The 25684-nt window shown below is 36.4% G+C and overlaps 1 protein-coding gene and 2 long non-coding RNA genes across 14 annotated transcripts in view; 1 reads left to right on the top strand and 2 right to left on the bottom strand.

The window, feature by feature from the left end:
* Positions 1-25684, top strand: part of tou (bromodomain adjacent to zinc finger domain 2B toutatis) — a 157040-nt gene that overhangs the window by 106447 nt on the left and 24909 nt on the right. Inside the window, exon 1 of one of the 12 annotated variants that reach the window (XM_070108015.1) lies at positions 16535-17135. The exons of 7 other annotated variants lie outside the window; for them this stretch is intronic. The gene's annotated coding sequence lies outside the window, so the exon portion shown is untranslated. Of the gene's footprint in view, positions 1-16534; positions 17136-17158; positions 17512-20457; positions 20563-20689; positions 21280-25684 lie in introns of those variants that run through there. 4 more of the 12 variants (XM_070108018.1, XM_070108017.1, XM_070108019.1 and 1 more) reach the window with 4 other exon arrangements.
* LOC106616208 (uncharacterized) lies at positions 13516-16442 on the bottom strand. The gene is made up of 3 exons (XR_001330670.3): positions 14883-16442; positions 14676-14791; positions 13516-14545 (listed from the first exon to the last, which is right to left on the bottom strand). It is a non-coding gene; the product is annotated as an uncharacterized lncRNA (long non-coding RNA).
* On the bottom strand, positions 22950-24709 carry LOC118680895 (uncharacterized). The gene is made up of 3 exons (XR_004976537.2): positions 24278-24709; positions 24063-24184; positions 22950-24009 (listed from the first exon to the last, which is right to left on the bottom strand). It is a non-coding gene; the product is annotated as an uncharacterized lncRNA (long non-coding RNA).

Below are 25684 nucleotides of genomic sequence, written 5' to 3'. Positions count from 1 at the left end.
TTCACGATTTTTTATTGCATATCACAAGCTGTATGTCTGTCTGTCTGTTGAACTGTTTATCTGCGGTTGGCTTCTTTGTTCAGTTTTGTGTGCGCGTGTATTCTGTATTTTCGGCTTGTCGCGGCCATTTGCAAATCAGCGCGCGGTCAGCAAGCTACGAATTGGCACGGCGCGGCAGTAGACGCAAGCGCGCGCCGCCATGTCCAGCCACTGTCAGTCAGTCAGCCAGCTCGTCGCGTGCGGCGACCAACAATGCCGCGCACCTTTTCTTTCATTTATTTTATTACATTTTTTTATAATTTTATTTCGGTAGTTTCACTTGTCTTTTGTACAGTTTTTTCGCAACATTTTCTTATTATGCTATGCTCGCGATTTTTTGTACTCCTTTGTCAGACTGCTGGCCCGCCGCTCGCTTACCCATCGTCGCCGTCGCATCGTGGCCGTTGCATAAACGATCGCATTGATCGTCGCGCACATCAAATCGAAATCGAATCGAAATTGTTGTTCGCCGACTTTTTAATTTGTTCGTTCGTATGTGAGCCACTCTCCTGCGCGCGCGCCGCCTCCCTAGCACGGCGCGTTGGCGATTTCCGTCTGGCGCGCTTCAATTACCGCTGCCGCCGCTAGTGTTTACTGTGCAGCTGTGCTACAAACTCCACACTGTACTGCGACCACAGCCACAGTCGCAGCCATTCACTCCATGCCAATGCGCACCAATTGCGCGCATATAGATATACTACATACATATCGTATGCGACGACATGCAAGCATGCAATGTCTGCTCTTCCACACGCCACCACGTTGCAGCGCGTTGAGTGATTCGCAGCCGCGCATATCTTTCTATTATAAATTTTTACTTTGGTATGTCTGTCGCTAACTGTTTGCTATTGCTGTTGCTTTTTGTTGTTGTTGTGTGACTCCACTGTTATGCGCTGGTTATTATTATTGTTACCATTGCTTGTTGACTGTTTCGCTGGCTGAATGACTCTGATCGCGCCGCCATGCTTGTTGTTGGTCAATCGTCATCGTCAAAGCCAGAGCTAGAGCCAACACCAGCAATAGCGTAGTCGGCGTGGTCATCGGCATCATCATCACCAATAATACCGACAACAACAACAACAGCATCGTCAATTGGTCGCTGCCTACTTGGTTGGTTGGTTAAGTGAGGTTATTGACTCGTAAGGTCTATTGGTTCTTGTTTTGCCAACTTCGCCACCGCCACCGCCACCGCAGCGACCATTGCAAACCACTACACCAACACCGGCACAACGCTGCTATCACGGCTGCCAATCAGTTGCACACCGCCGCAACAGAAACTACCGCTTTATCGCTTTATTTGCCATATTCTTTCCGCTGGCTTAGTCGGTGCGCTCGTGGGTAGGGCACCGACAGCAGCCAGCTCGGCCGTTCGCTTAAGTATATTCTGTATGCTGCCATTGCAGTCGACCATTTGTGATATTTGCAGCTTAACTGATTGTTTGTGCAACGTGTTGGACTGCCGACAGCAGTACGTCGCGACGAAAATCCGACCGTTCAAAGTGATTCGTTGCGAAATCGCATTGTTCAAGTCGTGGCGCGTTCAACGAACACGACGCGCTGCTGTCGTTTGTATGCATTTTACGTGGAATATTCAAATTATTGGACATATTTTTTATTAAAGTAATAAATTGTTAACATGTCCGTTATTTTTTGAGGGGAAAATCATAATTACAATTTATGTGCTTCGGTGCTAAAGGTTTTGTAGAAAGCCAGTTTGCGAAATTTTTACTCACGGCGGTGAAATTGATTTAGTGAAATTAAGCAAGGCTTACACGTTGCAACACACGTTGTCTTGTGTTTTCGAGAGCTATGTTTTATACACTTTTATATTGTAAAGCGCTGTCACATACAGATAATTACAAATGTACTGTTTTGGGTTTGTAGAATTAGTAGATAAAACCCTATTTTTGAACCCAAATTTAGTCGCACTTTAAATTACTGTTTTGGGGTTTAAGGCTAGTTAAAAGATAATATTTAAATCAATAAACTCTATATGTACGAATGTTAAACACCAATAAACTAGAGTTTTTGAGGCAGCTTGAAGCAGAATATATTTCAAACTCGAATGAGTTTAATTGAGTAGTTAACTTTTAAACCGAGTACCGTTAGTTGGAACTCCAACAAAACTTATAAAAAATTATTCTTCTTACACTGGCAACAACTCAAAACCTGATATTTAATTCCCGACATGAAAAGCTCCCAAAAGAAATGCTGTTCAGGATTGAATTAGAAAATATGGGGCCTTTAGTAGCAAGATTCGGTGTAAATCTATTAATAATATAATAAAAGAAGTAAAAAAACTGGGCTAAACCAGAAAAAATAACTTTTCAACAAAATTTTAAAGTATAAGAATAATTATATTTAACGAAAGACCTTTTTTAAATATTTAATGAAATAAAAAGTGAAGTAGCAAAATATGTCATATAGAAAAAAAGTTTCAGTAGAGCTGCCATCACTGTAAAATATAAAAATCTTAAAATTTTGAAAACAGAGAAAATGAAACCATATTTAGTGTAAAGGATCTGAAAAATATGCATAGTAGAAATTTTTTCAGTAGAGTTGCCACAACTTAAAAATATTAAAATTTTTTTTAAGTTATGAAATCATAAAAAAGTAATATATAGACGAGTATCTGGTGTTTGAAAAATATTCATAGAAAATTTTGTAATAGAGTTGCCACCATTTTAAAATATGAAAATCTTAAAATAATGTAGAAGTAATAAATGAGTTACTGAATTCTCTAAAGTCGTTCTATTTAGCATTTTTTATCTTCTACAATCCCAAACATCTATAAAAGCTAAGCCTAGTTAGCTATTAGTTAATTTTTTAAGGAGTTCATTAAAATCGTAATACATGGTAAAGTATTAAAGTGTTGCCACCTTACTAAAATCTGTCGTCAAATAAATTGTGAAAAAGTAGTGTACGGTCCAAATTTTTGAAAAAATATTAATGAAAACATTATTTAAATAGAGTTTTTACCACTTCAAAGTATAAAAGTTTTATTATTTTCATTAAATAAGATACAATTTGCATAAAAGCTATTGGTGGTAGTCTATTAATTCGCTTAAATATTTTGGTTTAGCTAGATTTTGTCTCCGACAACAGATTTGTATTCAACAGTTCCGTTCTTCAACTCGAAAAAAAAATTTCATGCTCAAAAAAAGGAAGAGAGTAATTGAAAAATTCTCGTTTGCAGAACTATCAACATTTTACCGGAGAAGTTTCTGTCAAAGTTCTGTGGCGTTTAAAGTGTACAATTTAAATCGGTTCTTTCAATTAAACAAATATTAAAATTGTACTAAAAGTTTGGCAGCTTGCAGAATAATCAGTGTCTGTCCCAAGCTTTTTTGCATTTTAAATATTAATTTATAGCGAAATTTCGAGACGAAAATATAACAGATTTTCTTAATCCGGTTTGAAATAGGCAACTATGTACATATAATCTGTGGACCTAAAAACAATGCTGATGTGATATTGTGGTAGTCATTAATAATCCGCCAATAATTACAGATACTCAAATGAAACACTATTTTCTCGCTTAAAATCAAAGCAGTCAAGTTAAAAGAAATCTTTCCTCAACTCCTCTGCATTTTCTCACAGTCATTCCCCATTCTCCGGTCATCTAACATAAATAGCGGGAATTTTTCGTTTATACCTCACCTCAAACCGTTAATCGTCATTTCGTTATTTTCACGTTGAGTTTTTAGAAAATTTTCCCACACCGTTACTTATACACAAGTCGAGGCGCAGCTTTATTTGAATTTAAATCTCGCACTTGGCTGATTAAACGCCGATTTAGAGTCAGCTTGGTGCACACATGTGGCAAACACGATTGAGCTGACGGAAAAAAATGCACACACATTTTTGCCGAACGCACCTAATGGCCAACGGCATTCTTGGCCGCTGCGTAAGCGCTCGATTATGCAGCGACAAGCACCCGCGGAGCTCATACCGAGTCTATTGCCGCATGCAACAGACGTTGCAACATTGTATGGCAATACATGCGTTGCGTACGCAAACAGCTTAAAGCGGCTTAAAGCAACTAAACGCTTAGGAAAAAAACGAAATACATACATATGCAATTAAATAAAAGTAATGTCGGCACTCGCGAAAAAAGCACATTTATAACAATAATAATAAAAACAAAACAGCGATTGTAGTTTTTAAATGCCATTTGCACGCTCGTATTCCGTATCATCGCGAAACACACTTGGTGCAACAACAAATTTAATACAACGCCTCGAATTGCGCGGCCGGTCGGATATAACTTTTATACCCATCCTAAAAGTTTGTGTATACAAGGTGTAATCGTTTTCTGCAACCAACGGTTATTTTTGCCAACGTAAATGACACTCGAATAATATAGGCCAATAACTTTGAGTTTTATCATAACTGGGTCTCTCAAAAGCACAAGTTAGTAATTGCCTCAGCATGCCTACTTGAAGGGGTTAGACCAGTCTAGTGTTCCCAAGTAAGGCCTAACTTTTACAATTTATTTTTCGAGTAAGAAAAAATTAAACGAATATCTCTCTTTCAGGTTGTAATTTACATGTATTTAGTGTATGAAAATGCTTATTATCGAGCGGTAATGATTCTGGGACTACAACATATAAGACTTGCTAGTAATGTATGACGTTTCTAGTTTTCTTGAAAATTTTAAAATATAAAACAAGTTGCGTTGATAACCAATAATTCTAACGTAGTCTTTCAGATAATATTACTATGAATTACTACAGTGAAAGTTTCAATTGGATATAAGTCAACGAGTGCCATCGTTGCCGGGTCTCAAAAATGCAGTTTGAGAAAAATCGTTGACCCGAACGCTTCAACACTAAATCGGATTAGTTAGAGTAAATTTTTTGTTTCCATTATTTTACCAATTGGATAATGTTTGTGGGATCATAATGTACTTTAAGCCAAAACGATTTCTTGGAAATCTTAGACTAGCCTAAGCCCAGAAGGGAAGGTCAGTCGCGGACCTTACAAATTTTAGAATAGATTCCAACGAGTAAAGCATAATTAAACGGAGTAGAAAACTTCTGTGTGAAAATTACTTCTCAAATCAGAATCACTCTAACTAAGAAATTTATTTTGGTTGTGAACTTAATTAAACATGCATGGACCAAATTGATTTTTAAGTTTACTGTACTGTCAAATATAGAACTATTGGTTTTTCAAAACCTTCCTGCTAACTATTCTAATTTTGTGTTTGACGGAAAGTTATTCTGGAAAAGTAACGTTGTGTAGAAGGAAGTAGAATTTCTGTTGCATAGGGTATCTTCTGTAAAGTGCTTAGGTCACATAGATAAAATACTTAACTGTGAAGGTATCTTTGTTTTTGAGGATTTCGTTTCGTGGCTAATCATATCCATGTTACTTTAATTGTTGCCAGCTGGATTTTATTTCACACTGAAGGCAATAGGTGAAGTTTTATCATCATCACATTCTTTTTCTGTTCGGTGGTGTCCCAAGGCATCATCGAGATTATGTATAGCAGCAGTTTGCATAAATGTGAATTGTAAATGAACGGTATTAATGGATAATAACGCGTATCGTCTTTATAACGGTATTTCCTCAGATTTAATTAATATGAAAGGCGAAGATAACTTTATTGTTTTAAAATGGGTGTGTCACAAAATATATTTCAAAGCTCTTAATGAAATGCCCGTTTTGATAAATATATTCTAGCTGAAAAAATGACATTTCCTTGTTAAATACAGTGTGGCCCCTAAACACATTATCGCGGGAACATTCCGGAATAGTAATTAATGTATATGCTATTTAGCAATCTTAGTGTCTGAAAAAGTTATGAAAGAGAAGAAGCCTCATTCAATTCTTCCTTTAATTCTCACAACAGCCGGTTCCACATTACCGAAATCGACTTGGATTTTATCCGGCTAAGGGCTGTTATTTCGGCGATCTAACCTTGTTTGGATCTTCAAGGTTTTTATTAAAAAACCTCATCGTCTAATAACTACGCCGAATTCGGTATAACGGTAATTTCGAAAAATACTAGCAGTTACAGAAATATTGGAGTATAAGCAATTCCACTCACTCTTGGCACCTCCTTACATTTCTCCTTGCTTTTATTTTATCATTGTTGTTGTTATTGCAACGCTACGCTTTTTTTTATTGTTCGCATTTATTTTGCAACTTTTTCTTTGAATTCAGTTTCTTTAATAAACTGCAGCGTTGCTCTCGACATATTGACGGCCGTCGTCAGCCACCACTGCAAGAATCCACGATACTGCAACATGCAAACGAGCTGGCGTGGCGAACTCTCGGAGAACTTCTTTGGCGGGTTCAAGTGTTTGCACAAGCGCACATACAAACGCACATTATTACATACTTACTTACATGTTTGTGTGTGTTGCTCCTTTTGCGCCCGCATTTTTTGGCTTTTTCTGCATTCTGGTTCCTTACTGCTGATGAATGTGGCAGTTGAGCATATTTGTTTGCCGCGCAGTTGCCGTTGTTATATTTAAAATTGCAACAACCATTTTTTTAGTCTCGTTTTTATTTTTTTTTGCTTTTCTGTGTGAGGGCTTTCGCATGCGCTACTCTGCCACTGCAACCAAGGCGGAATTTCTGCAGGTTCGCGTGCTTCTCCGCTGCCATCTTGGGGCCCTTGGAGCGCTCTCTTAGCGTTCGGGAGTTGGTTTTGTGCATTTGCATGTCATATTGCAGAATGCTGAGACAAACAGTAAACCAAATAACAAAGCATTAATTACAACAACAACGAAAACAACAACAAGTAATTGCCATTGCAAGTCCAACGGCGTGAAGGAGCTGAGGCAAAAGTGGCATGCTCTCTGGCCCCGCAAGCAAATGACTGCCGCATGCAGATACACAATTGTTCTCATGTCTGTATGTATGGCTCATACAACAATAAGAAAAAATTGCGGCATTCTTATTTACTTTTGCACATTTTTACTGCTCACGGCAGTGGCGTAGGAGAGCGAAACGCAAACTCGAGGTAACCAAAGTATACACGAAGCATTTGTTAAATTTAATTTGGTGATTTAGTGCGGACTTGGCAGTTCGAAGAAAATGGCTATACTTTGTGTAAATTAACATTCATTAGCAACAACAACTCCAGACTCAATTATTTGATTTGCCTTCTCTTTGTAAAAGTTTAAAGATTTCTTTCTAATGTTTACAAAGACCGCCGACGTTTTATTAGCTTCGTACTACTGAAGCTAACCGAAAAATATTATCGCTGCTATATAAAGGGTGAATATTCTCTTCCAAGGCGTCAATCGTCTCTGGCTTATCTGCGTAGACAAGCGACTTTACATAACCCCACCAAAAATAATTCAGCGGTGTTAAATCGCACAATCTTTAAGATATAATGCGCTCACCAAAAATTTCATTAAATAAATTGTTTGTTTTGTTAGCTGTATGACATGTACCGCCGTCTTTTTGTAATTAAAAGTCGTCCATATCAACATCTTCCAATTCAGGCACGGAAAAGTCATTAATCATGACTCTATAGCAATCCCCATTGACGGAAACATTATGACCAGCTTCATTTTTAAATAAGTATGGACCAATGATTCCATCTGCTCATAGAACAACAGTGACTTTTTGACGATGTATCGTCGTCACACCAATGGCTTGTGGATTATCACCACTCCGAAAACGACACTTTTGTTTATTAAAGTACCCATTCAACCAAGAGTGAGCTACACTATCTACTAGAGTAAATGTGGTACGAAACTGATCCATGGTTGCTCAAATTACCAACTCTGCTGGACCATTATGTCGACCGAATATTGGACCTAGCGAGCGTAGCGTCATCATTATTTTAGTAACAAGTTTGCAGGATTTGCAAACGTTGTTCAGGAGTAAGTCTGTTCATTATGAAATGAAAAAAACCAAACTTAAAATAAATCAAGTAAAAGCTGTCAAAAAGACCAATTCGGTAAAAAGTATTGCCTCATTCAAAATCACACGTTTAAAAAAATACGCGTTACATACTATTGTAATTACTCAGCAAGCCACCTACCGGGTAAAGCATCGGTTAATTAATCAGTAGCGCTACCAGAGATTTCTGTTAAAGTTTCTATGATTTTCTTAAGGCCCAACAGACAATTTGAACCGCAACTGTACGTGTGATCGTGCATCCCTTTCTTACGCAAATACTTTATGCAGACGGCTGCACGATTTGCAAGTATTAGTTTTCGTTGTTGCTATTTCTACCTGCAGTTGATTAAGCCAATTTATGTGATTTATGAATTTGTTCATCGATTTGCCACACCCAGAAGCTTGGCACACAATCGGGGACTGTTGAAGCCTGTTCTTTTCATTGTCGAAAGTTTTGTGTTTTATCATCGACAGTAGTAGTAACGGTAAAAGCTTAAAAATCGGTTGTAAAAATTGTCTTACAACATTTAAGTGTCGCCTTAATGCTGGTACATAATACTCATTTTTATGACCATATGTTATTATTTACGATAATTACATGTAATTGGCATACATATGTATCATTTTTTAAGTGTTGACTGCTATTAAGTGCAAATCTAAAGTAATCAGTAATAGTCATCAGTTAAAACATAGAAATTTAAAATTAAAGAGAATAGAAACTGCAGGATTATAAACAGTCATGAAATTAAAGCACACAATGCTTAGGGGGTGCTATTGGGCATAATTCAGTATGTTTGTGAGTCAAAAGTAGTTTTCAAGTGCAGATACAAGTATATATCAGATATACTTTCCATAGAACTCAATTTTAAATTACATCTGCTTCTTTCACTTTCCAGTATACGAATCAAGCACCAATGAATATATCGGCACAATAAGTGATCAAGCCCCTAGAACCCGAATATGGGGACTTCATATTCCTATTATTTTTATCGAAAATAGCGTTCGGAAAGAATTTTCTCCGGCTTTGGTCCTTGCAAGTTGCGAAAGTATAAAATGTTCCGTTTCACCCGAACTTAGCCCTTCCTTACTTGTGCAGTATTCTTTTCGCACCGGCTTACTAAACACGCGCCTTGTCGTTAGTAGTGATTTGGAACAAGCAGCAATGAAATTTATGGTTTAAACAGCATAAAATAAATGTTTTCATTGTGATTCTCTTTATACTAAATAAACACAAGTATGTGTGTGTATATGTGCCCACTTTGTATCAAAATTATTAGGAATTCACATTGATAAGAAATTTCGCGAGCAAACAAACAATAATTAGATACGCAGAAGACAATGACGTGAGTCATGAATACATATGTACATACAATCACTTAGTAATATACATATATACATATATTTTTCGAGCTTGTTTTCGTTATTTGATTAAATCTGCTAACAAATTCGCCGTAATTTTTCGCCTTAATTTTTTATTGGTCAAATATTCATTAAAATATTTGTAAAAGTTCATTTAAGCGCGTTTTTATGTGCTTATAAATACATCCATATGTACACACTTTTTTTCGTACAAAGGCGAACTTTATTAATATTGATGTGTATTTATGTATGTATTGTATGTACATACACATGTATGTATGTACATAGATTTCATTGCGATCAAGTATTCTTGCCAGCGCTTAAATAAAAATGCCATAAAACGTTTGCATGCATCAGATACAGACGCCAGCTGTGAATGTCATAAAAAATATGTCAACTTCATATATTCCGGGTATTGGCTGCCAGCTACTGCAGTAATATTCCGAAAAATAAAAATAAAAAACGGAGCGCAAAAACCGGCTGAGCTGCGCCGAATAATACAATAAAAACTATAATCTCAGCAGTTGTTGTTGTGGTTGCATGTGCAGCTGTTTTTGTTATTGGCATGTGCATGTGTGTATGTATGTAAGTAGTTTCGCACATCGTCGTCAGTGACAACGATATTTGATTAAACATCAAATCATTTATGAGCGAATCCAATATGTTTCAAATTACAAACGCACTTACATACCCATATTTAGGAGGGCAATGTGACTTGCTGGTCGCTTTTTGAATGAAACCCACTTTAAAATAACGCAGGAGACTCCTTTTACCAAAATTGGTATCAGGTTCAATGCATTTCAAATCTCGAAAAGCCTTTCAACCATAAGTTTCTCTTAGATATCCATAAATTAAGCGACAGCTTCGGCATGGTTTTTTTAAGCGGTTCGTATCACTTAGTCTCCTAAGTTTTCAGCTTTCTTTCTAATCAGTTTCAGTTTACTACTTAAACCCTGTGTTTCTTCATTTAGTAAAAATATTTCTTCAAGTTGACCTTCCTTCGTTAGAAGGGTGAAAGCTTCTTTCACAACTATTTTGGGTCCAAAGTTCATAAACAGCTAATCTTAACATCCTTCTTTAAAACTTTCGCCTAAACAGGAGCCAGTATCTTCTCAACATAGTATATTTAGGGCTTTGAGAAGTTTAAAACTAATAAATAAACAATAAATTAAAGTGCTTGACATTGTTTCTTCGAGTTTGACTTTCAAAACATGCCGACCAAATTTATTCACATCACTCACAGGTGGATTCCAGTCCTTATATATACATGCGTATGGTTGCCAAAGGCCAGTTTAAAATTATTATAAAAAGTGTCTGGATTTTCTGAATTATGTTGCACGCTTTTTTCAGTAGGTTTGTACTGTTACCACCCAACCCAGCTCACACACTTATCGATCTGATCTAATAAATTTCATTTTTAAGTTTTTTGGGTAGTCTTAGTTTTGTTTTTATATCCTTTGGTCTTTCCCACCTATTCCACAACTTATCCTCTTTTTTCGTACACAAGTGGATAGAAGATGAGACTGGTAAGATAAAGTAACGGAAGGCTGGTGGGAATAAGAGTTTCTAATCTTCATCCAGTGACAATGAATAAAATTTTGAATTGGGTACTGGCTATTTATCTGCTTAATACTGATTTATACTAAGCACTTCTCTAACACATCTTTCCTAAGTGTAAATGCTTTCACCAAAATCTCATACACTGAATATTTGTAGTTCTTGCCAGAGATCTGTTCACCATTGAACCTGTTTTTGTATATATTCTTTCCAGGAGAAAGTTTATTACTAATATGTCAACATTATTAGTAAAGTTAGTATCTTTGAGCAGAAACAGATTCACGGCGAACTGGTTGACTGAGTAGCTGTTCTCGGGTTGAAGACTACCATCAACCAAGCTATTGACAAAATGAAGATGAGCAAATGATTGACTTGTAAATATCCTTCAGAGAGCCTAAAGTTCCTAAAGATTCGGTTTAAGATACCAAAAATTATGGAATTTTGGTCCTGCTAAAGGTCCTGCTAAAGGTCTGAAGATTTCTTGCTGACTTGAAAAAATTTCTCATCAAAATCTATACTGCTTTCAAAAGCGGCTTATGCCTAGAAGATCAGTTCATTTACAGAATATTGATTTTGAGAATAATAAATTCAAGAAGAATCACGGTAAAACATGAATTGAATTCGTAAACGCTGAACTATTGTGATTTTTGAGTGATAGAAAATCAAAAATTACTTGCGCTCAGGAGAGAACAAAGCTGTGCTGACTCCAATCAAGACGCACGGCACGCTTTTGTTGGCAGGATACAAGGCTTATTTAGTTATGATTAGCTAATATTAGAGGCAAAACTTGTCTATAGAACTTTACCAATTTATTAGCACAAATATTTCACACATAGATCGATTAGCATGAAGAGACCTATTTCGTGGCCACGCTTTGTTCTTATTTACACTATTACCTCATGCGGGACGCTCTCTTACTCCGCTTTATGCATATGAAGTTGTTCCTCAAAATCTTGCAGCTCCCATTAATATTTCACTGAATTCCCAGTTTCGCCAGACATGCCGTTAAGTTAAGAACCTGCGCCGTCATATACATACATATATGCATACCTGAAACGCTCTAGCTGCTCCATCGAGCGACAATTGAGTGACTGACTGACTGGTTTGGTAGCGAAGTCACTTACAAGATGGCGCTGGCCGCCACACATTTCATTGTTGTTGACTGACGCGGGCGATTGTGTGCGGTGAGGCGCTGAAGACACTGCGTGGTGCGTTGGCTGCGCTAATATGCTGACGATGTGTCGAGCAGTTGACGCAGTCAAGAGGAAACTCAAGATATGCGTTAGTATAAGTATGTGTGTGAGTATGTGGCACGCACAGAGCCGTAGTCACTCAGCTACGCAACGCACAGCAACAACAATTGGCAAAACGCACTTGAGTGGAGTGCGCGGCATGCCCATGACGAGAGCGCACATTCATATGCGCGTATATGTACTTGTGTGCATATATACATATCTATATATGTACAAGTACGTCCAAGTATGTTTGTTTGCTTCTGCCTTTATATGTGCGCGCACGAATTTTTATTAATTATTGTCGTCGGATTAAACGACATGCCGCACACGTCCGCCCGCCGCTTACCGCTAGCACATATACATACATATTGTTTGTTTCTGGGCGCAAGGTGCGACGCTGCTTGTCGGCGCATTGACTGAGCCGAGTATGCGTGATCTCGCTACAAACTACAAGCAAACGCACACTCATTCGCCAATATGCACCTACAAACAAAAATGTCTACTGTACATTTATACATATCTTTTGCGTTTCTTTGTTAGCGCTAAGGCAGCTGCAAGTGTTGATAGCTTTTATTTGTCATCTCAATTGCTGACTTTTTCCATTTCATGATGATTTTTTTGCTATTTTCTTCAAGCCGCTAGCCTGCGCTTCCCCCTCCGCGGTCCGCGCCACCTACTATTCTGTGCCACACACGCCTCCTTCCATTTCCCCATTCAAGCTTCAAATGTGCGCGCATCACATACACATATTGATATACATATACATACGTGTGACGGCGCGTTTTCTTTTGCTCTGCTATGTGTGCATATCCGTTCGCTATTCAGCGGCAGTTACAGCGCTACAGATGCAGTTACAGCTACAAATGTACGAATTGTAGTAGATACAGATTCCGTGATGGCTCATGACATTTGTTCTGTATCTACAAAGTGCGCGAATATCTCTACAAATGCCACTTCCATATACTATACAAACATATGTACATGTGTGTGTGCAATTTTGCTTTTTCATGTGTGTTTGGCTGTGAGTAAGAGCTATTGAAAAGCAATCGATTGTAGATTTTTATTCGTATGACGCAAATTTCTGTGCGCGCGATGTTTTGTGTATTGGACGTTGTTGTCTGTAGCGCTGAGCCGACACAATGTGATTGCTCAGGGCCGGCAGAAAATTTTGATATACGCGTTCAATTTATAGTTGAAAAATAAATGGAATTTGCAGATTCTAATTACCTTATTTTCTAGATTGATTTTTGGTCTAACAATTGTTTTTGTGTATACAGATATACACATATACATATGTATGTATGTGTAAGTATGTATACTAGTAGACGCGGCATTCGCTATCCAGTTCAATTTTAATTACAACTGAATCATGCAATGAAATGAAGATTTGTAATTCACGACAAAAGGCAAACTCTATTAAACTAATATTGAGCTATATATTTTCTTTTTTTCAATTTCATTCACTAAAATGCTTTATAAACACTTTAAGCACACATTTCTCAGTTTTACTTTTTTAGATAGGTGTCAACCCTGTTCCAAAATAATTAAAAAAATATATATTATACAAAAACTTTCTGTGCCTTATATTTGGCATTGATTTGGTAATATTTTAAATTTTTATAGCTCCATTAAGTGGCAACCCTGCTCCAAAATATTTCTAATTTAAGAAAATTTTCTTTCGAATGCTTAATTATAACCGTTTGGTACACATTTTGAGTATCTTCTCTATACCAAAATATGCACATATGTCTAAATTATAGATTTTAAAAGGAATGCTCTCTTAAACACTCAATTATTAGTACACATTTTTTAATATATTTCTTATTTTTTATTTTCTTCGAAAGTTAGCAACTCTTTCCTAAAATATGTCTAACTATTTTCAGTGTTCTTTACATATAGTAATATTTTTTTCCTTGTTATATTCGAACTTACTACTCAGGAATGATCGATTGAAAACCGTAAATAAAGAGCAACGGAAAAAATCTGCGTGTTCGGTTCGCTCTCCGTCGAACGCTGTCTCTTTTCAGTGATATGCTCCTCAATGCGATTCGCAAACGTTGGATCCGAGGCATTGCACTAGTAACGAGTAGCGAACTGTGCCCGGCCGGGTGTCACCCCCTCTTCCTTCCGGTTGAACTTATGACCTCAGTCGATTGCATATCTTGACCGCCGTCTTGTACTACGCTTTTGCCGTCACTTGTTGCCAGACTTGCAGCCCTCGGTCACCTTCTCAGAAGAGCCTAGAAGTTCTTTTTCTGCATTTATACTCACGTGGCTTTCATGGTCCGAGTCTTTATGGACTGTGGCACTCGTAGAACTAGCTTGGCAGTAGTACTACAAACACCGCAATCTGCTCCCCTACCGAGGATGATTGCGACAGCAACAAAATAAAGTGTATGACCGAATTGTTTATTTTTTAACCAGCAACTCATTTTACAGCTGAGACATTACAAGTAAATACGATGACTTAATTTTCCGCTACTATTAAACTGCAACCAGGTAAAGGAAGTAGAAGGTATTAAAAATAGTTTCAGAAGTTAAATCTAGTTATGAGCGACTTGATTGATTGAGAACAAAGTTTAGTTCAAGAGCAAGTCTTATTGGTTTCTAGGTTCCTACCTTTCCAGCATTTCCAGGTGCTACTTCAGCCAACTACTAAGTGGTTGTAAATGTTCGGTGCTAAGCGATTTCTTAAGCAGGAATCATTACGCTATGAAGGAAACCAGTACGGCTGCCTAATAATAAAAATGTATGAGTTCATGTACATATGTTTGTATGCATGGATTTTCACAAGAATTGTCATTCACGAGTCATAGATTCATATACCTGTAGGTTTGGATCGGTAGGGAACCCCCTTTCGCTAATAAGCGCTTTCAAAGCAAACAGCCTATCCACCGAATGGTTGAGCTAACTTTCTGTGAATTACAACTATTGTCAGTTGGACTAACTCTGCAGAGGTAACACTTTTCGGTTTCCACCACCACACACACACATGCATACATATGTATATAGATGTGGTTATGCTTTTCACTGCTAACGCGTCTCTGTGGTATGCGCTGGAGTCTTTGTCATATGGAAAGGTCTTCTTCGCCTTCGTCTTCAGCTATCCGCCCACTTGTAATTTCGTCTGGCTGCTTAGCTACCGACAAACATACATATTTGTATTCACTTATCTGCGCTGCTTGCATGCTATATGTTTGTGTGTGCTCATGTGCGCCGCCGTGCAATCATGCAGCCATCCATTTGTCCGGTCATCCATCCATCCATCCGAACATCGATAAATCTACTCGTTCCATTTCGCAGCCATTTCGAGCGCAAATGCGTGTTTTTCGATGGAAATTATGTGAGTTCTGGGCACTCGTATGTGCCCGCACGTATGTATGTATGTGTGTGTATGTGTGTAGGTCGTTATGTGTTCTTGCAGGCAAAATGTAGAAAATGCGTAAAGTCACTACTCGGCGCTGTTGGCTCTGACTACGGCTGTGGCTCTGGTGGCGCTGTTGGCTGGCGGCTGGTGGTGGTGGCAGTTTTAACAACAATGCCGATTGTAAGATACAAGATACAAGCAGCTAAACTGCCTGTGTACGGCGGCATACACAAAATGTATCTGCCACACACATACAAACATACGAATACACATATCAATGTGTTCGGCTTGGTGCTGAGCTGCGTAGGTACTCATATGTAGAAATGCTTGGCTGTCGCTGCTGATTGAACTAGGCAGTCAAGCAGTCAGTTTGGTCTGACAGTTCGTCAGCTTGCTTGCTTGCTGTTTGCATACACAAATGCATGTATGTATGTGTGTGTGTATTCATTCATTCACCATTTCTCCCCTCGGTAGTCGTGCATACACATCTGTTGGCTGCTTGGCTTGCTTAATAGTTTAGCTGTTTTTTTGTTGTTGCCGAACCTCAAATCAACCAAATGTAGAAACAAACAGACGCACATGCACACATGCACACATACATACATACAGACATGCAAACAAACAGACAACGCCATCACCCAGGCAGTTGAATACAACAAGCGAAGAGCCAGTCAGTCAGTCAGCCAGCTAGCCAGCCATTCAAAGCAAAACGAGCGAGAACGAAACGTACGTACAACAAAAATAACAACAATAATAATAATAACAACAACAGCAATAAATATATATGTATATCAACTACAAATAAAACAACCCAAACGACACACCGATTCCATCGAGTCGCTGAGTGCCAGTGGCAGTGGCTATAGAGCGCGAATGCTGCCACCGAGACAGGGGCAGCGCCTGAGACGACACAAAACACAACAACGACCACGATGACGATGACGATGGCAATGGCTATAGCACTGACTCTGACTCTGGCTATGATGACGACGACGGCGACGTCGACGACGGCAACGACAACGACACCAACGACGACGGCGATTACGATTACGGACGGGCGGCAATTGCTCGCGACGCTGTCTGCCGCCCGTTTAGGTATCCGATAGATACGGCGCTGCGCTGACGTATCGGCGGACGCGTTCCGTGTGAAATTCGCCGCTGTTATAGTGAAAAAATTATAAATTACACTTTTTAATGGGTAAAAATGCACTAAAAATTACAGAAATTAACAAATAACTGTGAAATAATATTGCGGGAATGTGAAATGCGTGAAATATTGGCGAAAAACCGTTGCTAAAACACGGAAAATAAACAAATTGCGAAAAGTCAATGAAGCGCCGCCGACAAATGGTGGATTTTGTAGTGAATCGAAGGTGCTGTGAAAAAATCTATAAGCTTAGTGAAGAAGAAGAAGCGCAGCACAGTGAAAGCCAACAGGAAAACGGAAAAAATTCATATATATTCGAATAAATGCATATATATAAATATATAGCAATACATATGTATGTAGTGTGTGTGCATGTGTGTACAGAAAAATTGTGTGGCAAATAACAAGGAGAAGAAGAAGAAGCAGCAGCAGCAAGCGTTAAACTGCTGTGGAAGTGGTAAAAACGCGAGTGGAAATCGTTCGCAATTGAGCGATTAGTATAGCAGCAACGCTGTTGTTGTTGTTCTTGCCGTATTGTATTATTTCCACTGTGGCGAAGAAAAATGTAAGAAAAAATTTTGCTGGAGTACATAATTTGAATTGGAAGTAAGAAGTGTCTAAAAGTGGTGTTGGTCGATCGGTTGCTTAGTCGCTTGGACGTTTAGTTGATTGTTCGGTTGCCCCGTTACCAGTGGCAAAAGTGGAGGTGCGAAATTCAAAGAGGCCGGTCTAAGGAAAAGCCTAACCACACCAACAGCCGCCGGAATACAAGGCTGGTGGTTGGTGGCAGTGGCTGTTTAGCTGGCGGCACCTAAACCACATACACACGTCTGAATGTTTTTTTATGTATGTATGTAATTGTCGTGAGCCGATCACATACACACCGTTTTAGCTGCTTACTTGCTGAGCCAAAGCAAATTGCCGCAGCTAAAGGCGAAAAGGTTAATTACCCGTTGCCAAATAAAATGACAACAACAAATTTTTTTGTTGGAATTAAGTAATTTTGTATTGCTGGTTTATTGCTTTTCTTGTTTATTACCAAATTTGTTGTTGGTTGTTTGGTAAAAATCAGTTACAGAATTATTGTTTTGTGCGTGAAGCGGCGAAGTTGTGAAAACTTATGTGATGTACAACAAAAATACAAAAAAAAAAAACAAAAAGTAAAACAGTTAAATATGTTGATGTGCCTTATGGGAAAGCAAAAGTTGCTCAAAGGCAGGGTGGTCCAAATTTTAAACATTTTATTTATATTAAAGTAAAATAAATTATTTTTATTCATTAAAATGTCAAATAATACATTTTTAGAGATTTTAAACAGACAAACAACTGAAATAATTAGTTTGAAGTGAAATGCAAAGCAATTAAAACGCGTGGAATTATTGAAAACGATATGTAATGACAGCACATTTAAGGGAATATCGTGAAATGGAATTAAATGAAGTAAAGTTGAACTAAAAAAGTGAAATTTAGTAAAATTCTGCTAAAATGACATGAAAGGAATCAAATTGGTGTATAAAGAAACGGAACGACTGGAACTGAAATAGGAAATGTTGGAATCGAAACGTTTGCAATGAAAAAGCACAAAAGAAAATAAGCAAGTAAATAGAACTGAGTTAAACAGTTTTAAATGAAGTTGAAATATGTCAATGAATTTTTTTTCTTTTTAAATAATAGTGAAGTAAAAATAAACAAATAGAAAAATATTGAAAAATAACTTAAATGCCAAATGCCAAAAAAAACAAAAAACAATATATGAAAAAATTTAAATAAATTTTAAATAATACAAATAAGGACTAGAACACGTCCTTTATTTACGCTATATATTTTTTTTTTTGGTCGATATACAGTTTAGCGATTTCGATGCATTCTGCGGCAATGGCAGATCTTTATTAAAAAATTAGAGAAAATAATCGAATTAATTTCGAATAATTGCATCTATCAAGTATTCTGGTTTTTCGGACCGAACAAATTAAAACCTGTATTTGTTTCACAAAACCCCAGCAAAAAAAAAACCACAGCACCTCTAAAGTCCTCGTAAATATATTTAATATGAATATTAGATGAAGATTATTATTTAACTCGACGTTCAAAAATGTCGGAAATTTACATTAACAATATTTGTATTAAATTTATTCTGATATTTTGCGCAGACATCTATAAAATTGATTAGATTTGCACAAAACTATCAATATCCCTTTAAAGAAGTCCTTCTACATCAAAATTATATACCTAAATAATAATAGTCCGGTCAAATTAAACCAGAAATAAAAGTAAAGGTATTATTATATATAAGTTAGAACAAGTTTTCCATACAAGAACTCGATTCTGATCTTTGTATGACAGCTATATGCTATAGTGGTTCGATAGGGAAGAAAAAGAAAAACTTAGGAACTAATTCGCGTTTATACAGACCGACGGACGGACGGACATGGCTAAATCGAATTAGCTGGCCAAGCTTTCATTTTTTGTTTTATAGGGTCTCGACGTTTTTTTCTTTTCATTTCCTTCGTTTCTTTTTACATTTAAAAAGAAAAATCATATACTAATTATTATAAAATTTGAGGACGAAATTTAAAAAATTTAAGGTATTGGTGGATTATGGATATTTATAAAAATATGGCTTTATAATAAAACTTTGTTCCGCTCTAATTCTATCCGAAGTCTAAATTACTTTCCATTAGTTTCAATTCTAGCATATTCCATAATCAGTTGCGAATTCTGCTAACTGATATTTTCAACCGTGTGCTGGAAACTGTTACCTATCTCAACTCAATTTGCTATATAAAGTAAAAAAAAACATCATAAAAAAACAAATTCTAGTGAGCACTTTTTTTATGAAAAATTTACTTACTATTTATGAATGAATTGACCATTGTGTGTTTCTGCGGAAATAAAACGTGTAAATATCTCAAAATTACTAGAAGCGAACTTAGGGATATGCGCATGTATGCATATGTGTGTGTGCAATTATAATTAAAAATGTGAAACTGCAACTGAAAAACAAGCCGCCAAAACGACGTTGACTATCGCATAGCCAGCTGCGACGCCTAAGTGCCGTTTCAGACAGGGACGCAAAAGAGTCTCAAACCAGTTTATTGTGGGCGAGGGGACGACGAGGAAAGACGAAGGGACCGTGCCACTCGTGTTCGGGTGGCACGCTTTGTGTTCTTTTTCGTAACAGCTCGCTGCTACCCTTTTCAGCATTCCTTTTCACTTTCAAATCCTTTGAATGGTTGCAAGAGCGCTCGGTTTCAAATGAATTCGATCGCAAATTTGAGTTCTGTTATCTATTTTTGTATGTAATATGCAAATACGTATGCATAGAATAATAGAAATATTATGACAAATTGTAAATAAGGAGAAAATTAAGATATAGATTATGGAGTAAAGAAATTATGAATTTTTAATATGGAGTAAAGAAATTATGAGTTTTTAATACTTAAAGATTAGGAAATTCCTATTATAAATTTGGCCTTGAAAATATTAATAGCGGATATTCAATACATTCTTGTGGATTAGGGAATTCCCGTTTTTAGTATTTTTTTGAAACTATTTAGCGGGTAGGTACTTGTATTATGCATATTGTTCTACCATATTCATGGTAATTCATTGCAAGCAAAATGTGTGACCATCATCTCAACATACAAATGAAATACGCAGCATGCAGTGTTGCGCGGTGTTGCGCAGTCGAACCGCACAAATATTTACGAACATTTTGTGAAAAGGAATGCAGAAAAACTAGACTCGAGTTGCTGGACTCTTTTTGACCGTGTGAATGCCCAGAGCGACACCAAAAGAAAATTTGAAAAAGATCAGACTCTTTTGCATCCCTGTCTGAAACGGCACTAAGTGACGCATTCTAAATGTTCTAGTGGGTGTGTGAACAACGCTCGGCAAAAATATGCATTCGCTGTTTGCTAAAAACGCATACACGCCGGTGAGAAAAATACAATGCACTCAGTCAAACTAAAAAGAAACTGTGATTATTTCTGGTAATTTCTATTTATTTACCAATAAAACACGCTGAACACCAGCATTATTATCGAAACTTATCCAAAGTGTATACTGAAATTAAAATTGTGTATAATGAATGAAATCGTAGTGCGTTACGCTGTGAAAATTATAAAGCAAGCAGATGTGCGTACGCATCACGCACACACACATGTATGCATGTATCTACAGATAAACTCATAGATACACACGGCGCTGTCGCGGTCGGCAGCGCTGTTGCGTCGCCGTCATCGCAGGTGTGTTGGTAGCAGCGCTGTTTGCCATTTCTCTGTGTCTTCATTTTCGTTATTGTTCTCTGGCGCTCTCGGCGCTTGTCGGCTTTTAGTACAATCGTCGCGCTCTCGTTGCGTGTATTTTGCGCTCGTTCGCTTCATGCCTACTTCATAAGGGAGAAATGGCAAAAGCAAATAGCTAAGCGTTTGCAGCGTCGTGTGAAAATTTGACTGCACTTTGGAAATATAAACAAAATACCAAATATAAAAGTGATAATTAAAAGTTGTATTAATTGCCTGTGAATGTGTAGTTTAACAATTCAAATAACCGATACTTTTGGAAACTGCTTTCTGCAATTTGTTACAATTTCCGTTCATTGAAAGTGTCTGTGTAGCATTACTATAATGTGTGCATGCGAGCTGAGTGGCCAAAAGAGCCGACAAATGCTAACGAACATATGTACATATACTTATGCATACACAATAGTATGTATGTATGTATTTTAACCAGAAGTTTAAATGCTCTTGTGTAAAATAAATAATAATAAAATTAACCCAACGAAGTTCATTCAACCTGACTTCAATTTCAAACATATGGACGTACTAAATACAATTTTACATATAAATCTAATAACATACACACGTATGAACATACATACATATGTAAGTATGTAGTTCCGGGAATTGTTAGAAAAGCAATAGAAACTCGATTTATTACTTAAACATATTTGATTTATGCCTCTTAAGTGAAACCTGAAAAATTAGTCGGACTTCGATTTTTTTGTACTCGTATCAAAACTGCTACTCATGCAAAAAAATGTTTACAAAAAAAATTTTTCGGATATCTAAAAACAATACAGAAAAGAAAAAAGGATAAAAGTCATAACTCCACAATTGCCGTCTTGGTGGTTACCTTACCGCTCTAAATTTAATGCTTTGTCAAAAGGTGAAAATATCAAGTGCTTGTTGCGTTTTTAGGCCTTTTTATGATTAAACGTTTCTACAGGAGGACAAAGGTCACAGTGAATACCGCTACATTTATCTGTATAACTTTATATTTCGTGAAAGACTTCTATCAAAACCCCACTTTATTTCGGAAGTGGACTCAGTGTTCAGTTCAGTGATTCTTTTGATATATGTATGTTTTATCGCTTTAGAAATTTGGTATCCCGTTTTCGGAAGAAAAGACATACATCAAATATATGGTATCTCGTCTTATATAACAAATCTGAAGGTGTAATTCTACCAAATTCGTAAAATCTAAAATTTTTTAAATCAAATTACTCCTTTAATTAACTTATCTGAGATTTTACAGTTACTAAAAGTGGTAATTTTTTGGTAAATTGGCGCACGCTAAACATGTTAACCTTTCTTTGGTGTTCTTTCTTCCTAGCACAGATGCTTCTTCTGGCACAACGTATGTTTTTCAGGAAACAATTTCAAATACATATATTTGTAGCACTATCATCTGCTTTGAAAATTGTTTCGTGGTAACCGTTATTAATTTTTATTGCGCTCTCTAGCTTATTTATAAATGGCTCCATACTATTTTGTTCAGCTTCGGAATAGCTTTTTTTAGTCATCCAAATGGCAAAAAATTTATTCGCCATTGTATTTCAAATGACTCCACTAATAGGTATATAGTTTCGACGTAGAGTCATAAACCATTTGTAGAGGGCCTGCTCCATTCTAGGAATTTCACTTTGTTTAAATGACGTACGTACTGCTTTCGTGCGATGGGTTTATTGAAAGTGTTCCTCGATTTTAAATTTAATTTTTTTATACTATAAACTGACAATTTTGAAACTCTATATTTCGCGGATATGGCCTTTACTGAAAGCCGCTTGGTGAATCGTTCAAAATCTTTAGTTTATTTTCCAAGGGTAAACGCTTTCTTTTTGATATTGCACTTTCTAAACCAAACGAAATGGAATCAACCGCACGAAAAAAGTAATATTTTGAACTGACTGAATTACGTTTAATTCAAAATGAATGGAAACATGAAAAAAAATGATTTACATTTTCTGCAGATGTTGTACAACAATAAAACTATCGTTGGTTTAACGAAACCCTTATTTTTTGCAAAGAATGCGAAGTTTAAGATAAAAATATCGCAGCGTTCGCAATATCGAAAAATTAAATTTGTTTGCGTTCGTAATATAGAAACATCAATAAGATAATTTTGATGGTTCGTAAAACTGTCTATTCGTTATTTCGAAAGCTCGTTTTACTGGACGCTGACTGTAATATGTTTTGTATAACTATAACGTATTCAATTCTATAAAATTTGTCTGGAACCTTCTTTATACATGTTGCTTAACCTTAAATATGAATCGTCAAGCTCTCATTTAAATTAAAAATGTTAACAAAAAATGTCAAAATTGTTGTTTTAAGGTAATTTATACAAGATTCAAGACACATGTCTGATAATTTTATAGCCTAAACCACATCAGTCGGTAGATGAGTTAAAGTTAGTTCCATAAATTTCCTGAATAGGTCTGCTTCGTTATTCTTTCAAATAATGAATTTCGGATTAAACTGTCTTGTATGATATCGACAAACCTCCTACCACTCTGCAGGGGCTGAATATGCTTCATGTTCTTACCAACATTAAAAATTTGTGATCGCGTAACGGCTATCCCTATGCTAACGTTATATATTTTTTATCTAATAAAAAATTATCAAAAAAAACAACAAAATTAGCATCCACCATTTGTCATATAATCAAATTTCACCATCTACCAAAAAATAAACACAATTACCCCTTTAAAAATTTATCGCTTCATAAAAAATTAATAAACAAAACCAATTAAAATCCTACCGGTTAAATATGTTTTTCATAGTATGCTCTCTTAACCAGCTTACTGTTGTTGTTGTTGTAGCGGCAGAATTCTGCAACCAGCTTACTCTCCACTCTACCTTGTGCTCCATTTATTATCTGTCTTCGTTTCCCAGTTCGTGTCTCATTGCGCTCTGTCCACTATATTCGCTGGTTTACTTTAGTTTTGTGTACCCATCGCTGCTTGCATTTACAAAATAATTTTTGTTTTTTGTTGCTTTACATTTTGTCCATTTACTTTATCTGTATTTTGTTTTTATACCTCATTCTTTTTTGTTAAACTTAAATGCGGCGTCTCTATTTCTGTTTTGATCAGCTGTTTTGTTTTTATTGCTATGAATTGCACCGTCGTTTCCTTTTGCAACTTTTATGAGCATCTGCAATGCAAAGATTATATTTTATTATTAAATTAGTATAATTTTTTACTCACTCTGTTTTGCTCGATTTATTTTCTTTTATTGGAAGAAATTCAATTGTTGAGGAAGGTCTGATATCGTGGCCAGTTTTATAGCAAAGGATGAGTTTGGACCTAGTTGTATTTCTATTTTTTAGCTGAAATAATAAATTAAGTTTTTAAAATAATTGATTAATCTTCGAGTTTTTATGAAATTTACATTCGCATATCTTACGTTCTATAATACTCACCTGGTTTATGGCAGCGAGTCGTTGAATGAACAGAGTATATTAAGTGTGTTACGAAGTTTGTAACACCGAAAAGGAAACGTTGGATACCATATAAGATATATGTATGTACATATATATAAATGATCAGTGTGACGAGATGAGTCGATTAAGTCCCTAAGTTTTTTTATATCGATATGAATTTTTGCATATGTTCTTTTCACTCCAAAAAGCTTTTCATTTGTCGGAAGCGCCGATATCGGACCATTTTGGCAAATAGCTAATCGATCACAATCATGTTCTTGTATGGAAAAACATTTTTATTTGACAAGGTATCTTCACCAAATTTGAAATGGAGTATTGTTTGAGGCAACGGTACAAGCTCGAATAAATTTTTCGGATCGGACAACTATAGCATAAGGCTACCATACAAACTGATCAAAATAAAGTTTTTGTATGGAAAAATATTTTATTTAACAAAAGAGAAAGCTGCCGCGTTGACAGTCCTGAGTCGTATATATGTAAATCCGGTTTCGATCCCGTAATATAAAATCGACTGCAGTGGAAGTGGGTTTCTTGATATATAATCCTAACCAGCTGCAATTAGTGCAGTTTTTGTCTAAAATTTTACCACAGTCTTCACCAGTTATTTCTAAACACCGGTGGACTATGTCAAATTGACAAGTGTATATATGACAGATAAAACTCGTTGTTTTTATATGAAAATAAAATACCTTTATTTAAGATTTAATCCCTAATTATAGCTGAGGGTCGTTTACAGTTAGAAATCTCAAGACCGTCTTGTCCATTTGGCTTTCGTCAAAATCCATATTATTTCAGAGCGATTTAATGTGGTACTAGGGGTAAGACATAATATTTTTGTAATATACGGTACGCGGCACTCTAACGTAACCTAAGATTGTTGGAAAATGCCGTCTCTTATATTGTATAATTGTATTAAAAAGAAAAGTCGGGATAAAAAAAATAATGACGATGGCCTACCTCTATAAAAAACACTACTTTTTAAATAGAACATGTTGTGTATATATTGTACATACATCTGTACATATAGATATGTGAATATAAACTTCAGAAAAATTCATCGAATTGCGTACAAAGTTATATTTGCTTACACGAACTTGACCTTGTATTGCGTAACAGCTACGTCCTTGAACTTTTAAGTTGCTGGAATATGAGAAAGTTTCACATATTATATTTAATGCAGCAAAGTTATTTTTAGCTTTTAGAAATGTTGACTACGGTTATGAAAAGAGTACATATTTATTTTTGTAATAATTTTCAAGCAGTAAATGTTAACTAACATTCAATACACTGCTGGCATCAGCGTTTGCCCTGAATATTAAGAGAGTGGATGTATGCGAATGGCGTATAAAGTATAATAAATGAAAAGAGAGTATCCGAAAGACTGTT

The sequence above is a fragment of the Bactrocera oleae genome, chromosome 4 (assembly GCF_042242935.1).
Source record: "Bactrocera oleae isolate idBacOlea1 chromosome 4, idBacOlea1, whole genome shotgun sequence".
In the NCBI taxonomy this organism is placed as follows: Eukaryota; Metazoa; Arthropoda; class Insecta; order Diptera; family Tephritidae; genus Bactrocera; species Bactrocera oleae.
The sequence above is the reverse complement of the archived record's forward strand: the minus strand, read 5'-3'. Positions and strand labels throughout refer to the sequence as shown.